At 44.5% G+C, this 12,977-nt stretch overlaps 1 protein-coding gene and 1 non-coding gene across 6 annotated transcripts in view; one reads left to right on the forward strand and one right to left on the reverse strand.

Annotated features, from left to right (window-relative positions):
• FGF13 (fibroblast growth factor 13) overlaps positions 1 to 12,977 on the forward strand; it is a 486,720-nt gene that overhangs the window by 55,161 nt on the left and 418,582 nt on the right. The gene's annotated exons all lie outside the window — the stretch shown is intronic.
• Positions 6,531 to 6,661, reverse strand: LOC145718003 (small nucleolar RNA SNORA63). The gene has a single exon (XR_014141524.1). It is a non-coding gene; the product is annotated as a small nucleolar RNA SNORA63 (small nucleolar RNA).

A 12,977-nucleotide genomic window follows, 5' to 3' on the forward strand; every position in this document is an offset into this window, starting at 1 on the left:
AACTCATCTGGCAAACTGTTATTGCCACCATCCCAAGTGAGATGTCCTCATTCTTGAGGTGTCGCCACCATTCACATCTCAGATATTGGTAACAGAAAGTTGCCCGGGGTGAGTTGAGATGATTGACATTGACTGAGCTTCTACTTTGCTATAATTAATGCAGTGTTGACATATTGGCTTGATGTGTGTGTACGCATGTGTGCATGCAGGAATGTAATTGCTGACTTGACTTTTGCTTATCTTCTTCTCTGTAATTACAATATATTTTATCTCGATGTTTAGATTAGACTTGCCATTTTCCCATAAACATTTTATTATATGTCAGCTACTGTGCCAAATACAAGGTGCATAGAGATTATTTTACCCTTGAAGAGCTCACAATCCAGGAAGGGAGACAGACAGTGTACTTTGGCAGGTTCTTCATTTGAATTACGTGCAGCAGAGGAACACAAGAGGGAGAGGACTTGAATTTGTAGAGGATACGTGCTAAGGGAGGCTTCTTGGAGGAGGGGATGTTTGGCATGAGTCTTGCTGGATGAGTAGAAATTTGTCAAATTGAAATGCAAAGAGAATACTACTTGCGAAGGCACAGAATCATGAGAGAAGCGTGAGTTTGGGAAGCATGTGTGGGGGTAGGAGGACTGGAGATCCAGGCCTGGGCCAGGTCTTAAAGGACCCTTGTGTCATGATCAGGAGCTTGGATGTTATCTCTTAGGTAGTGCAGAATTGGTGGAGAGATTTTTATGGCAAAGTGGAATGTTTGGATTGGGTTTTAGGAAGAGCTCTCTGGTGGCAGCTTGGGGGAGCTATACCTGAGATGGTGGTGGAAGATAGGGCCCCATTTTGGTCTGGTCTAATGCAAAGAGCCTGGGGCTAAGTCAAACTTAGTTTGAGTCCTTGCTCTACCACTTACTGGCTGTGTGACATCGGACAAATGATATACCTTCTCTGAGCTTCAGTTGGCCCTCAGTGAAGTGGGAATGACAGCTTGTCCCTCGCGTGAGGACTAAATAATGTCAGGCCTAGTGCATGGTAGCTGCTCAGGAAATGCCACTTCCTTTCCTAGTCTCACGTCTGCATTCCTACCCTTCAAACGATGCCTAGAATAGTCTATTTTGCTCTGATATTTTCCCAGCAGCATCTGTCTGGGTCTTGTTCTCCTCAGATGGCTTTGTGGGGTTTACTTTATTTCACTTAGCTTTTGACTCTTCATTTCAGCTTGACATAAACAGCAGCTGAAGGACCTGTTAACTTTTTCTTCACCTTCATTGACTGTGGTCTGTAAAGCCCGAAGGTGTTGGCTGTGGATGGCACTGTATCTCGTCTTGCCTTAGATTTTAAGTCTGTTCTTCATGGCCATGCACAGTAATATCTGCAGGCAGGAAATTTGTTTGATGGCACTCTTTTTCCTGTAAAATGCTGAATTTAATTAGGAGTTGATGCCCCATTGGATCCAAACCACACTCACCAGTTTCCAAAAGATGTAATGAGTTACTTGCTATAAATACCCTGTAGGTTTCATTTCATTTCAGCATTCCTTTTATTGAGTGTCTGCCACATCCAAGCCTTAGGGTTGAGTGATGCAGTGAGCGTTGATTCATGCATGTCCTGTGCCTTCCCCATACTTGCTTTCCACGGTGACGAGAGACATGTAGACTGCTATGTGATTGAATGAAAGTGGAATTGAATGAGTGATAGCTGAATGAGCAAATAAGCTAGCCAAGGACTTGCTGTAAGAAAGCAAAGGAGGGGGACATTCATCAGGAAGGGATCGGGGCAAGCACTTCCTGGAGGAGGAGGCTTTTGACACGACTGTTAGAAGTTGAGTGAGACATCTGAAGATGGAGAGGTGGCAAAGGAAGGGGCTTCACTCCAGACCAAAACAACTGTATAAGCAAAGACACGGCATGTAGTTGAGGAAGAGCATGTTGTTCTTTGTGATCGGAGGATAGATGTACTTGAAGACAAGGCTGAATAAAGGAGCAAGGGTTCTGGATGGCCTTGACTGCCTGATGTGGCAGCATACACTTGACATTGAGGGCGTCCTAGACATTATTTACAGATCATTTTGTCGTGTGTGTGTGTGTGTGTGTGTGTGAGTGTGTTTTAGTACACGCTCATTATAAGAAACCTGGAAAATATACACAAAATCCAAAGAAGACAGCATAATTTACCCTGGGGAGAAACCACTCAAGTTTTTGGTGAATTTCTTTTCAGTGTTGAATTTATTCAGTGGGGATCATACATGTTTACAGCTATACTTCTTACATCTTTTCACTTATCATATTGTGAACATTTATTGATGTGATTCAAATGTCCTTAAAACGTCATTTGTCATGACTGCATACTGCTCAATCATATGGGTGTATTGCATTTTATCTAATCGTTCTTTTATTGTTGGCTGTTTCAGAAGTATATAATTCTGTATATGAGGGCTGTGATGAATGACTTGGTAAATCTTTGCATTGTCAGTGAAGGTTTTTGAAGAAAGGCATTGACATGATCCAATTTCAGTTTAAGGACAATCTTTCTGGGGGTACTATGAAAAATAGATTAAAGAGATGGAGAGATTTGAAGCAGGGGGAAAGAGTAGATGGGAGAATATTCCATTAGTACAGGTAAGATGAGAGACACAGCAAGCAGGTGGCAGTGAGAATGGAGAAGAGGTGGTAGACGAGAAGGACTCCAGGCAGGAAAATGAACAGGAATTAGGATCCATTGTTTGGCAAAGTGTGGCTTCAGAATCACCATTTTGTAAAAAATTGATTCCGAGTCTCGTGCCCCCCACTAGCATTGCTGAGTAAGACCCTCTGTGGGTGGGCCCTGATTTTTGATGAGCTCCCCGACTATTGTGCACACTAACGTTCGAGAACCACTTACTTAGGCCTATGGGTTGTTGGATTGAGGGCCTTGGTTTTTTGTTGGCTGGTGGCCAGAGGCCACCCTCAGCTCCTTGTCATGTACATGGGCCTTCCCAACATGGCTACTTGCTTCCTCAGAGCCAGCAAGGGAGAGTCTCTTAGCAGGAGGGATGTACATTCCAGTGCACTGCAATCGTACACACGATCATGTAGGTCCTGTCACCTTTGCGATGTTCTATTGGTTAGAAGCAAGTCATAGGTGTCCCCCACACTCACGGGGCAGGGATTGTATAAGGGCAGGACACCAGGAGGCTGGGCTCCTGGCGACCACCTTAGAGTCAGACCCCCACAGAGTGTGGGAGGAATGGGAGATGGTGAGTTCAGTTTTTCACATGTGACCTCGAAGGTACTTGTGGGCAGAGGTGGATTTATTATGAATAGAAATTTCAGCTTCAAAGCCCTGTACTTGCTTGGCCCCTTCCAAGGCCATATGACTAATTTTATCGTCAGAATTTTGTATTCTATTTCTAAAAAGAGTCTCAAATTGGAAAAGCTTTAGGCCTCACAAAACATAGATTTGCCCCCGCCGGTGGGAGATGTCAGGTAGGCAGTTAGCTTCTCGGGTCTGGAGCTTAGCAGAAAGGTCAGTCAGTGCCCATCCAGTGCCTGGGTAGCCCATTGCAGGAATGGGAAAGCTGTCCATTGCCACCAAGCATAGCAGGTCCCCAGAGCCCAGCTTCCGGTGAGTTCTTTGCTCTTGTTGGAGAAGTCTTGGCTGCCCAGAGCTCACCATGACAAACAGCCCCTAGCTGTGGCTTGCGACACCTTGGCCTAGCAGCTGTTACCAGGAGGTGGTCATTAGCAGGGGGAAATCCCTAAATCATTATCCCAAGCACTTTCTGAGGAGTGTAGAGGACACGTTCCAGAAGACTATGTTTGTATCTGGTCCAGCATTCTTCGGGAGCTCATGCTAAGCAAAGAGGAGAAAATAGAAGTCTCGGGCAAGTGTTTGCCATGCTCGTTTCTACGCATCTGTTCTCCACTAGGAGTCTGCATCTCCAGGGCCAATGTGCCTCTGGGTCCAGGCTCCCGTGCTGTGACCAGCAAGAGCCTTTGAATGTTTCTGCGTTTCTTTCTGTATTCAGGACCTTACAGGTTCTTAGCCCAGGATGGTGAGTCAGGGAGTCCACATTTAGCTACAGTCTCTGGGAGATAACTCATGGAGGACAACCTAGCAAGTCAAATAAGCCACATCCCTCTACCTCCTGTCATCTGAGTGCTGGGGGATGGCTTTGCCTAAGGTGGGGAGTTGAGGGGCTTTTCTTCTAGTAGGTACTTGACCAGCACTTATCTGGCAGGGTTTGAGATTCTCCATCTAGAACACATGAGCTGTGTGATGTGTGATGATGCTGGACAAACTGCTTAACTTCTCTGAGTCTCAGCTTTGTTATCTGGAAAATGGGCACAATAATAATACGTATCTGAAAAGGTTGCCGTCACGCTTCGGTTAGATTTTCCCAGAAGGTTCTTAGAACAGCGCCTGGTACAAAGTGTGTGCTGTAGGTGTTAAATTTTGTGATTACTGACGTGCATATGAAAAGAAGCGCTCAGTGCATTCTAGCTGTTTCTGGTTCCTGGTTTCTCAATCAAAGGACACGAAAAGTACAGCTGTTGTCATGTCCTTAAATGCAGAGCTGGGGTGGGGCCCAGGGCTCCTGACTAGTTGCCGAGTCGTTTTGCTGTTGCAGTCCCAACTTTTAGTCTCTTAAAGCCTTTGCTTAATGAAAAGAAATTGAGCTTTTTGTTGTTCCGGGCTTATTGTAGTTTAGGAAGCGCATTTTGATATTGGGGACCTCTCGAATTGACAAGCAGTGATTGTCTGAGCACTCTCCTCCTCAGGTAGGAAGGGCAGAAGAGCCCTTGTTCGTAATTGTTTCTTTCCACCGTCGTGGTATATATTCATCCAGCCCTTTCCTGAAACAATGGACGTGTCCTGGATACCTCTCTGTTGCTGATTTGGGGTTGGTAAATACACGGCTTCGTTGCTGCTCCTAAAACGGTGAGTTATTGTATGCTTTGTGAGCAGCACAAAATGTTCTGAATAGGAAACCTCCTAGTAACTCTAAGTAGGGCAATTTTGAGCCCCTGTCGTCCACTCCTGCTCATGTGCTTGCGTTCTGTGTAGCCAGAACCCTGTGTCACTGACACCTGTCCTAGGAAGTCCTGTTACCTCCAGGACCCACGGACATGCCAACCAGGGTTAGTCAAGGGGTGTTAGGTCCTCGGTAAAATGAGAAGACCTTTTCTGTATCTGTGTTTTGGTTTTTTTTTTTTTCCCTCAAGATGGCACCTGGGTTAGTTTCCTAGGATTGCTAGCAAATTACCATAAATTTGGTGGCTGAAAACAACAGAAATTCATTGTCTCACAGTTCTGGAGGCTAAACATCTAGAATTCGAGGTGTCAGGGGGCCATGCTCCCTCTGACGACTCTAAGGGGGAATCCTTCCTTGCCTTTTCTAGCCTCTGGCATTGTTGGCCATCCTTAGCATTCCAATCTTGGCTCCCATCTTCCCATGGCCTTCTCTCCTCGATGTGTGTCTCCTTTTTCCCCATGACCAAGTGTCCCTCTTCTTATAAGGACACCAGTCATTGGATTAGGGTCCACCTTAATCCAGTATGACTTCATGTTACCTTGATTACATCTGCAAAGACTCTGTTTCCAAATAAGATCATATTCACAGGTACTGAGATGTCTTAGTTCGGGTGGCTGTAACAGAATACCATAGTCGGGGGGGGCTTCAATAACAAATATTTATTTCTCATAGTTCTGGAGGCTGGAAGTCCCAGATCAGGGTACCATCATGGTCAGGTTCTTGATAAGGGTCCTCTTTCTGGTGTATGGACAGCTGTCTCCCCACTGTCTCCTCACATGGTGGAGGTGGTAGAGACACACCTTGTCCCTTGTAGAGACACCAGTCCCATCATGGCGAGTCCACTCCAGTGACCTCATCCAATCCTAATTACCTCCCAAAGGGGAGACAACATGCATGGGGGTTAAGATTTGAACACATGTTTTTCGGGGACACAGTTTGACCCACAACAGTAGGTATACCCCTTTCTTTCTTATTTTCCCTATTTTATTTTTTAAAAAAGGAGAACTCCCCTCAACCCCAACAAGCTAATGGTACAGGAATAACTTGACATGTAAATTAGGATGAAAAGTCATAGACTGCTAGAGCATGAAGAGGAAGCTCTAGAAGATACCATCCATTTCTTTTATTTTCCAACTGAGGCCTAGTGGGAGGAGAGTATTTGGTTATGGTCAGAAATCTGGTGAGGGGTAGAACGAGTCATCAATCTCCTTAGGTTTCCTAACTCTCAGGTCAGGTTTTTTTTTTTTTCCATTACTTCTTTTTTTTTTTTTAATTTTTATTATTATTATTTTTTATTATTTTTTTAAAGATTTTATTTATTTGACAGAGAGAGACACAGCGAGAGAGGGAATACAAGCAGGGGGAGTGGGAGAGGGAGAAGTAGACTCCCCGCTGAGCGGGGAGCCCGATGTGGGGCTCGATCCCAGGACCCTGGGATCATGACCTGAGCCGAAGGCAGACGCTTAATGACTGAGCCACCCAGGCGCCCCTCAAGTCACTGTTTTACTTGGTAAACATGTCTGAGACCATGCATCCCTGGCTGCTAAGCACCATGGCGGATAGGGCTAGAAAGGTAACAGCTTTTTTTTGAGCAGGGGGCAAAGACAAGGCAGCACTTTACAGCTACATTGTAACTAGATCCTGCATCTTTTCCATTACTTCTTGATAACAATGCTGATGGTTGTGGTTGAAAACTTTCATGTGGCAACAGTGCATTGAGGCAAATTCCTGTAAAACCAGAAATAGCTGGGAAAGTGGGAGCCAAGGTTGGTCCTGCCAATAGTTGGAGTTCTTGGCTGTCTATTGGGGAGGGGGGAATTGACAGCCAAAAGCCCTGCCAGGTTCCCAACTCTGTCTTCTGCCCATTTCAGCTCAATGCATCAATATTTTTATTGAGCTATTAACCCGAACGAGGCCCTGGGGATTCGCTGATGAGAAGAGTAAACACTGTCCCTGCCCTCACAGAACTCACAGTCCCAAGCAATGGCTGAAACAGTGCTAGACTCAACTCATTTATCTGAGAGCTGGGAGAGGAGAAGGGCCTGACAGGGGCACCCAGTTCAACTGGGGGTGGGGGAGCTGAGGCCCAAAAGATGATTAGGAGTTATCCGGAAAATGAAGAGTGGAGAGGGGTTGGAGGTACAGGAGTGTTCCCGACAAAGGGAAGGTGTGCGTGATGGCTTGGAGGTGAGCAAGAACAGCACATGTTGGAAGGACTGAATGGAATTCAGTTAGGGTGAAGCACAGTGTATGGGGGGGGGCGGGCGTCACGAAGAGCTTTGCAAACTTTATTTCAGGGATTTGATTTGATTTCCCCTGAGGCAGTGGGAAGTTCTTTCAGGGGGGTCTAGGTGTGGAGTAAGTATTCAGGATAGGGACTCCAACCCCCAAATGAGAATGAGCAGAGCTTTATTCTGAATAAAGAAGGCATCAGGATATCTCCATTCAGGGTAGAGCCACTTTCCGGTCTTTTACTCTCCATATATGTGGGTTCACAATTAGCTCCAGCATCTGCCTCAGGCCCTGGAGCTAGAGACTTCCCTTGAGAGTGTAGTGCACAGGTTTGGTCTGTGGTCCTGTGTGTGCATGTGTGTGCGTGCGTGTGCGCATACGCACCCTTATGCTGGCCCACACAGGAACACTTAAAGCCTAGTACATATTAGCCTTGTTTTTTAACTTAATAGCCTTGGTAATTGCCCCAGGGCCTCTTCCATCTTTTTGCAATAGTTCGCTCTGAGCTTAGAGTTTCTCTGGATCTACTTGTACCTTCCTGTGCAGGATTTGAGCTATGGCTTCCTCTTTACCTGTCGATCTGAGCCTCTGTGCTTTTTCCATCTCCAGGGAAAAACTCAAATTCTAGTACAAGGAGCATCCTCTCGTCTCCCAGTTGTTAACAGTGCTGCAGTTAGATCCTGTTAGGCAGTGGAGATTAGTTCATCGCCTTTTTAAACAATTATTGTTCCCCTAAAGAGCCCTTTTTTCCCTAAACCCCCCCCATGAAATTTTAATACCAGAGATAGGCTGGGCTGCATTACTCTTTGTATATTATGTGTATATCTGTGCTTCGTATATAAAAAGAATAAGGCTTAACTTACATTTTTATAACATGCAGGATTAAGAATGACATTTTAAAGATAAAAGTCAAATTAACAATTAAAAAGCTACTAACAATAAACGTATTTGTTTATTTGTAGTTGCAGAGTAACTTTTATGTACTTAAAAATTGCAACGGGTCAAATTGCATATGTAGCTTTCCAATTTATAGAAATGTGTAATATTAGTAACAATGTGACCAGATTTTAAAAAAATCGTTCTAAATTGTTTTTCTAGTAAAAGCAAACAAATGGAAAAAAATAAATTCACTTCTTAAAAACACTTCCAGTGAACTTTTAACTATTCCTTGATCTGGGAAAATACCTTCTAATTTAATTGGCTGCTAGATATTTGCTCCGATCTCGCCTACAGTTTCTTTGCATTTGACATAATTAGTGATTAAATAGCGTACTAAAATATAAATCGAGGACCAAATGTAAATATTCCCAAGGCAGCCAACGGCAGCTAATAGGCACTCACATGCCACCTCTTGCTATATAATTTCTAGGATGAGCAATCAATCCAAAGAAAGTCTTCCAATCACAACTATGTATTGATCATAGTTTTGTAGTACTGATCTTGCATATGTTTTTTGTATCATCTATGAATTAATTGTCAATGCTGCTCATCTGATAGCCAAGAAAAGCCAATGGGAGAAATTAAATTCTAAGCAATAAGATTTTGTTAAGGAGGGTGAAGTTCAGAGGACCACAAACCATTGTAATATGTAAGTTTTTTTTGCTTCCCTCCCTAAGAAACAACTTTCACCCTCTTGGAGTCCGTATTGCCTCCAGGAGACTGCATGGTTTATCGGATTATATCCTCTTAGGAGTCTTAATTCCCTAATATATAGGGCCTAGGAAAGCTGGGTATTAAAAGGATATAGGGCAGAAGATCAGAAAAGATTCAGGGCATGAACCATTGTCCAAGTAGGGTACGGAAACAAGGGGACTCAGGCTACTTCAGGGGGCAGATGAGGGTTGTTTTCCAACAGGAAAATGGAAGGTGCACTATTTGATAAGAATCCCAAGCCACCACTTCCAGACAAAGCCCTTCTCTTCCACACCAACTCATCTACCTGTGCCCCAGGGAGGAAGTCACTGTGGATAGCTGAGTTTGACTATTTGCCCTTTAGGTACCAAAGGAGTTTTAATGTGAAAAATTTGAGCAGGTATCTTTCTCAAATGTCCTAGTCACCACTTGAAGCAAATACTGCTGAATATAACTTACCTTTTATTGGAGGCTTAAAATCTTCCTAAGAAGAATCAGTTCTTGAGGTGTGAGGCACACTTTATCTGCCAAATGGTCTGAGACCACTCTGGGTTCTTGGGCTGATGTTTCTGAGTTTTGTTTTTGTTTTTGTCTCCTTTCCTGGCAGGCCAGTACCTGTCTCTTTGACTTGTTAGTGGCACTCATTCTCCTCGCTGTCATTTGATGGTTCTCAGATTTCAGATGGAGATCAGTAGCCAACCCTGTAAAAACTTTGTATAAAGTAGGAGCAAGGAAGTTCTCGGTGAGGGGCTGTCCCGTGAATACATTTTGTAGGACTGTGTGTGTGTGTGCGTGCACATGTGCTCATGTTCTCCTCTCCCTGTTATCACCTGAGCTCTGGATTGGTGAAATGCACAAGTAAGTTTTGTGCTGGATAAGCAAGTGATTGGTGTACTGTCTTCTCAGAAGAGTTTATAGAAAGTGTACATACGAAGAGGTTTATCTCAATGGGCCACTCAAGACTACTTTTGAAGGGCTTCGGCCTTGAATCAGGGGCTACAAATTTCCAATTCATAAAAAAAGTAGCCCATGGGAGTACTAGGTTGTTTTGTACATGGTGGTATGTACCTGCTCAAGTAATCTTTTCAAGTAGCATTATCCAGTGGTGTTATTAAGAAGTGCTAATTAACATTTGGTTGGGAAAATGTAATTACTTGAATGGGAATTTTGACCCAGATACTTAGCTGCTATTCTTAGGCCATTTTTCACTTAAACACACTTTTCTTTCACTAAACATACTAACCAGATATAATGTTAGTAGCCCTTATAAGTGTGAGCACTTTAAATTTTCAGCATTTGTCAAAATCAAGTCCTTGTGTATTGACCCTGTGTCTGTGTAACGAAGTATTCTCAGTGTAACACCGTACGTGGGGCCTCTTGATGTCAATTCCATGTTTCTAGTTTAATTTTTAAACCTTTAATCTTATGTATCACAATAGTATATATTACATATATAGGTCTTGAAATGGAAAACCTTTGAAATGGTGCAAATTAATGATGTATTAAGTATCACGATTTGAAGAAGGCAGTGAAAACATCCTGAAAGAATAGAGGAAGAGTAAAGAAAGGAAGAAAAGCGAAGAGAGACAAAGAATCCTCAAGGGGAATAATAGGGCTTTGCAAGTACATTGCCAAATCACCAAGACTGACAGCAGAAAAGGTCAAGGCCATTTTAACATTGCAGGAGACGAAATCCAGGTTGCCTTTGAGAAGTAATGCTGTTTTGACTAACTCAGAATTCTACTAAAGATTTGCTGTTGGCGACAAAAGGGAATCACAGCAGGACTGAGGCCTGCTACCTCATTGTCTGACAGATTCTTGTGTTCTGGGCAGGGCGGGTCAGGACCCTATTGGGTCTGTCCCCAGGAATGTCAAAATACTCTCTAGGCATCCAAGCCTCTGGGGATTGGCAAGGCCTGTTGTGCGTTGCGGGCTAAACTGACATTAGGGACTCACTCATTACTGCCAACAGCTCAATTACAAGTCCCCCAATGTGGCTGAAACTTCCAGGCCTTTCAGTGTTAAAGATGGACACACCATATTTATTTGTTTCTGTTTTTCGACAGACTTTGTGTTGCTTTACCATAATATTTCATGGTTTGTCGTAACCACTGGCCACTGACAGTGGAGAGCCCATTTACATCGAAGCATGCTGGATCGGTGCTGATTTGGGAAGAGTTTTTAGGGTAATTATATTCAGAGTCATTTTTTCCCCTTTATTCATTTGAAAAAAAGGTGGCCTTTAGGATTTCTTGTGTAGGCTGCATACACCAAACATACCCTCTCACTGGGAAATTCTATCCTTCTTGCTGAGAAATTTTAGCATTAAATTATAGTCCCAAATTATAAGGAGGCAATTCCTGGATAGCATTTGAATAGGCAGGTGTGTGTTCTGTATGGGGCTGACCATGGGGGTGGGGTGAATAAGGAAACGGGGGCAGAGTGGGAGGAAGGTAGGAGCTGAGAAGAAAAGTGGTTATCATCCACTTCTGTCTTTCATTTCCTCCAGGCTCACACATTTGGCAAGTAAGCGTGTAAGTAGAGAGCCTTCTGTGAGCCCAGGGCATCCCCCTGTGAAGGGAGTCCTTGGCTACTCATCTGCATCTGCAGAAAGAAGGGAGGATGTTCCCACGATCTGGGGACCTACTGTGTGCCAGACACTTCCACACATGCTCCGTGTATTCTCCCTGAAATTCATATCCAATCAGAACCCCAGAATGGGGCTTTATTTGGAAATAGAATCCTTGCAGTTGTAATCAAGTTAAGATGAAGGCCGTACAGAATGAGGGCGGGCCCTAAATTCAGTAACAGGTGTCTTTATAAGGAAAACGAGATTTGGAGATAGACACCTCCAGGGCCCTGTGGAGATGGGCGCAGAGATTGGAGTTAATGCAGCTACAAGCCAAGGGACCCTACAGGTTGCCGGTAACCACCAGAAGCTCAAAGAGGCTGGAGGAGCCTTTGGAGGAAGCATGGCCCTGCAGACACCTTGATCTCAGACTTCTGGCCTCCAGGACTGTGAGGGAATGCATTTCTCTTGTCTGTGGTATTTTGTTACGGTGGCCCTAGGAAACCAATACATTCTGTAAATAAGGCCTGAGGACGACCCGGGTAGGTGGATCCTCTCAGATGCCATTTGTAGACTGAGAAGCTGAGTTTTCTGCCTCACTTGCGGCACAGATATTTCGTGAGCACCTGCGATGGGCCAGGTACTTGGAGGGTTATAGGTGGCTAAGTGTGGCCCTGGCCCCCAGGAAGCTCCCCGAGTGTGTATATGGCGTCGTGATCACTTCCTCTATATTGCGGGGAGGGGGAGCGCTAAATGGAGTTGGATTTTCCTCAGAGGCCCTGTAACACTAGGCTGTTAGTCCTGGGCTGTCTTTATCAGTTTATAGGCTTCTTTGATCGGCTTTTTTGGGTGTCTCTTCTTGATTCAAAGAAGACTAACAGGAAATAGGCCAGTCTGAGGAAATCCAGATGGAGATGTGCTCCCTCCCCCAGCTCCTCTCACCTGATTCTTTCCTCACCCACAAAAGTTGAGGGGACCATAGCTTAATTTTCCTTCGAGAGAGTGTTGGGATCTAGGAAGGTTTCTTAGGCTGGTGACATTTCATGCGGATTTTGAGGAATTTCTCTGGTGGGAGAAGGGAGGGAGGCAGAGGGTGGAGGCATCCTTGGTGGGGAAGGCATTTCAGGTGGAGGACAGAGTGGGGAGGGGAAGGTGCCGGGGCCGGCTGGGGCTGGGCTACCGCACAGCTGGGGTGTACGTTGTGTGGCTTTGTCGGGAGTGGAGGGAGAGGAGGAAGAAAGCGAGGTTGAGACCATGATGAGCAGTTTTTTTCTTTTTTCCTGTTTTTAACATCTTTATTAAAGTATAATCGACATAAAACAAACAGCATATATTTCAAATGTATACTTTGATAAGTTTTGCTGTCTGTGTACGCCGTGAAAGCATCACCACAGTCAGGACAGTGAGGGAGTCTGTGAAGTCCTACCTTTTCTAATTACATATCTGTGTAAGACTGAACTTTTGTCACGCGCCTCAGCTCTAACAACCTATCCCAGCGAGTCGAATGCAGAAGCAAGTGTGAAAATCCAG

The sequence above is a fragment of the Leptonychotes weddellii genome, chromosome X, assembly GCF_054177405.1.
Source record: "Leptonychotes weddellii isolate Sample4059 chromosome X, ASM5417740v2, whole genome shotgun sequence".
Classification (NCBI taxonomy): domain Eukaryota; kingdom Metazoa; phylum Chordata; class Mammalia; order Carnivora; family Phocidae; genus Leptonychotes; species Leptonychotes weddellii.